The sequence below is a fragment of the Microtus ochrogaster genome, linkage group LG4 (assembly GCF_000317375.1).
Source record: "Microtus ochrogaster isolate Prairie Vole_2 linkage group LG4, MicOch1.0, whole genome shotgun sequence".
NCBI classification, from domain to species: Eukaryota; Metazoa; Chordata; class Mammalia; order Rodentia; family Cricetidae; genus Microtus; species Microtus ochrogaster.
This window is the reverse complement of record NC_022030.1, coordinates 26,126,505-26,131,234: the sequence shown is the minus strand read 5'-3', so window position 1 is coordinate 26,131,234 and position 4,730 is coordinate 26,126,505. Positions and strand designations below refer to the sequence as shown.

At 34.6% G+C, this 4,730-nt stretch overlaps 1 protein-coding gene across 1 annotated transcript in view; it reads right to left on the bottom strand.

The window, feature by feature from the left end:
• Fbxl17 (F-box and leucine rich repeat protein 17) overlaps positions 1 to 4,730 on the bottom strand; it is a 465,763-nt gene that overhangs the window by 440,006 nt on the left and 21,027 nt on the right. The gene's annotated exons all lie outside the window — the stretch shown is intronic.

The following is a 4,730-nucleotide window of genomic DNA, read 5'->3' as shown; positions in this document are numbered from 1 at the left end:
AAAAAAAAAAAAAAAAAACACAAAAGACAGTCTATTTATAAGAAAATTCCATGTGTACATAAGGATATGTATTCTTCCACTTTCTTATTATTTATACACAATTTTCATTTTCCATTAGTGCTTTGTGAATGATTTTCCTCAGCTTTTTGCGTATATTTTTTTAAAAAACTGATTTAAATGTTTATCTCAGAAGTCCACGCTTAGGTTTCCTCAAGGATGGCGTTGACCATTGTTTAAGATCGTTCAGTGTGCTGCATTTTTTATTCTTGCATGCCTTGTGACTTTAGTCCAAAATTATTCGAAGGGCTAGAAAGATGCTCAGTGGTTAAGATCAGTTGCTACTTCTGTAGAAGACTCATATTCAGATATGAGCATGAGCATCCCTGACGAGCAGCTCATAAACACCTGTAAATCCAGTTCTGGGATCCAACGCCCCTGCTGGTCTCCATAAGCTTTTTTACATAGTGATGCATTCATATCCACTCAGTCACACATACACAGATGAAATAAAAATGAGCAAATAAATTAGGTAGGGTAATATAATTTGGTGACTTGGGAGATTCATTAACTCTCCTCAAGTCCCTGGGATTTACTATTTTGGCAGCAAGGATTTCACAAGAGGTTTCCAGAAATAACAAGTTTAAAAGCAAAACAATCTGCCCCCCCCCACACACACACACACACACTCTGCCTAGTCTTTGCAACCTGGCTCTGTGATTAACATTCTTCCTGCTATGCCCTGCTTCTTACTTTCTATACAAACTAAGTCACAATTCTACAATTCATTATTTCTTTGAGTTTTAGTCACCCCTTTCTTGTTCTTATTGGGAGCAGGCAGGCATTGGGGGGTGTTTATGAGACAGGGGTATCACTCTATGTAGATGCATGCAATGATGAAAACTTACGGTCTTAGATTTTCATAAACATGTATCCTGACATGAATCCACATGACTTTCCAAACTTTCCTGTATACAATGATGCTCTGACTGTCCTGATATTTCTGAGATGATACTAAAAATTAAAATGTCTCCCCCAGATATTTTATCTGAGACCTCAGGAAGGCTACTGTATAGCTTCTCATATGTTGTACAAAGCAACTACAAGATTTTTTTCTATTTACCTTAAAATATTTTCAATCAATGTCTACTGCCTTTCCATCATAAAAAGTAGGATATATATATATATATATATATATATATATATATATATCCTACTTTTTATATACATACACACACACACACACACATAATACCTACATCACTCCTTCAAGTAGCTCCCCAATAGATTAGATACACACACACACAAACAAACACAGAGTAACCTTCAAATAAGATCTGCACTATTTCCTCTGGAACCGGGAATCTGCGCCCCACACTGGAAATGCAATTGCTATCTTTATGATTGCCATCAACCAAGGAAGAAACTGGAACACAAACTGGGTTGTGGGGGGTAGCTGTTTGTTTTTTTTTTTTGTTTTGTTTTGTTTTTAAGCCATAATGCTATATTCCTTTACTCTTACTTGGCCTTTTCTTGTTTTTGTTTTGAGGAATTGGTTTGTTTTGCTTTTTGATGTAGTTCTGACTGGCTTAGAGATCTCTCTGTAAACTAGGCTACTAGCATCTACTCCAATGGGTTGTCTCTTGACAATCTATCTTCCCTTACCTGCTGTGGCCCTTTGTTTCCACTGGGAACCCAGAAGATCCAGCACCTCAGCTGCTTTTAAACAATTCCACAGAGAGTTATAGCTGCCTGTTCAAATATTTTGCTCATGGACTAAAGTTTACTGATTGTTTCTGTTTGTTTGTTTGGGCAGTGCTAGAGACTGAAACCAGGACCTTGTGCAGTCTAAGCAAACATCCTACCACTAAGCTGTATCTCTAGCCTAAATATTTATTTTTTTGAAAAATAAAAAACTCATAGCACGCAGAGACTGAAATTTACTGATGATTTAATTTTAGGTACTATTTTAATTTTAATAATTTAATATGGAAAAAATCTACAGTGGCTTATTTTCAGAAATATCTGAGTTCCACGATTCAAACTGGATTGTAACTGTCACATAAAATAGTAACAATATTTATTATTTCTTAAGCTTGTTTTAATGATTTTAATATTAACAATCACTTCCTTGAAAACAAATGCTAGATGATAAAATATTAAGAAAACTAAAATAGCTTATTACACTTAATTAAATTGCTCCTTCCCCCAGATTCATGACTATAGTCTAAGACAACAATGATAGAGATACAACATACTCATAAAATTTTTCCATTAGTAAGATTATATGGCATAATTTCTATGGAGATACAACTATCAGTATTCAAAGAATGATACTGTATAAAGAAGATAATGTTCAGTCAAAATAGCCCAACTTGTTGGCAAGGTAAATCAGCAGATAAAAGTGCTTGCCACCAAGTCTAGTGGCTGGAGTTAATCCCTGGGACCCAGAAGAGAGAGGGCGAGAGTTGACTGCTGCAAGCTGTCCTCTTCCCTCTACCTGTACATCATAGCATGTGTACACACACACAACACATTTACATGGTGGGGGAGGCAGTAAGGTGGCCCAATGGATATAGACACCAGCCACTAAACCTGACTACCTGAGTTTGAATCCTGAAGCCTACACAGTATAAGGAGAGAACTAGCTACCTCAAGGTGTCTCTAGCCTCTACATGTACACTATGGCACGTGGATACGTGCTTGTACACACACACACACACACACACACACACACACACACACACACACGAAATGAATAGGAAAAACTTTTTTAAACAGCAAAAGTTTTAAGTATATAGTCTGAAAAGCATTATCAAGCTTTTTTATTTGAATTCAATACTTTAAATATCACAGTCTTGATTTGTTAAAGCTTTAAATTGAAATGCTTTAAGTAATTGTTTTAAAAAATAACTCAAAAACCATATACATCTCATGTTTGTTAAAACCAGTAAAAATTGTAGCACTTATGAAGGAAAGATAGTTCAAAGACATTATCAATAAAAAGCACGTGTGTATTTCTGAACCACTTGTCAGTTTATTGTCAGAAGTGAGGGGTGAATCAACAGTCAATTAACTGCTAAATTATTGAGTTCAAGGAAAGATAATAATTACAGAAAATTGTTAATCATGAATAGCTCATCATAAAAGTATTGGTTTACTAAACCATAATACACTCCACAGCACAATTATCAAATATCAGCAAGTTATAAAATTAATTCACTAGGTGGGTGGGTCAAGGGCAACATTTATTTACCACAGTAATATAAAATAAAAAAGGAAACAAAGGTACAATGCACACAAACCCTTAATTGTTTGTGTATACATAAAATCCATTCTCTCTCTACTAACCTAGTATGCCAGTTTGTCAGTCAGAGCAATCTATATAAACAGCCCAGCCTTGACCACACCTTGCTACAGCACAGGTGAGAATGGGAAATAGGTACTCTAAACTACAATGGGATTCCTATGTGATTATTCAAGAACAAAATTAGCTATGGAGGAAATAGACAACTTTCCTACTTCAATCAGAATACTGCATTGTATGAAACTTCTTCATAATCCAAAAACCAAAAATCTAAAACAAATATAAAAACAAGTTATAAACTCTTAAATTGACTCACATAATAGAGATTTACAAAATCAGTTTCAAAGTTGCAAAGCTTTTAATATTTGTTTGACTGTTACAACATAATCTGTCCCTTAAAAAACTTGCTTATTTCCCTCTGCTTCAACCACAACCCTGACTTCATTCTTTTTCACACGTATTACTCAGAACATCCCCATGAGACTGCTAATGTGAAGCCTGTTGTGTTACATGACAATTAAATATGCAAAGATAACCCAGCTATTAATACACTGACATTTAAAGTGTCTCTGTGAACTATGAAATGCTGAAAAAAAAATCCCATAAGAAATAAAATTATGCTACATCCATAAAAATGTGTATTTCTCCAGAAAAGAGTAATTTAATTGATTTTAAGAATGGTATAAAATGCTTTACCTATCCAATATAGAAATGAAATCAGAAAATATTAAAATAGGAAGACTGTTACTTCATAGCATGCCTGGGCAATGACACAGGCTCCCTTCCTTGCATGCTGGTGACATCTATAATAAACACAGAGCGTAGTCACACTCAGTAGACTCCATTCAAGACAGTCTTCCCAAAGTTCTCCTCATTCAAATTTCAAAACATTCATATATAATACTTCAACTTCATGAATGAATAAGCCACTCTTTCAGGAAATGTTAAATGCTATTCCAAAAGGAAGCATATAAAAAGGAAACGTAGGGCTGCAGAGATGGTTCAGAGGTTAAGGGCACCAACTGCTCTTCCAAAGGTCCTGAGTTCAATTCTCAGCATCCACAATGGTGGCTCATAACCATCTATAATGAGATCTGGTGCCCTTTCCTGGCCTGAAGGCATACATGCAGTCAGAACACTACTGCATGTTAATAAATAAACCTTTAAAAAAAAGTGTAATATTGAGCTGATTGAATTCCAATTATTAAGCCAAATACATGCAATTATCATTTTTTTCCTATTTTATGCTCTTCAATGTGAAGTTCCATTTATTCTTTAAAAAACTGGTATTTTAAACCATGTTTAAAATATGCCATCTGATAACATAAAAGGGAAATTAAAAGTTAACTTTTAAAAACTTATTCTGCCCAATCCAAATACTGTAACTTAAAGCAAAATCTGGTATAGATCAACTTAAAAAATAAAT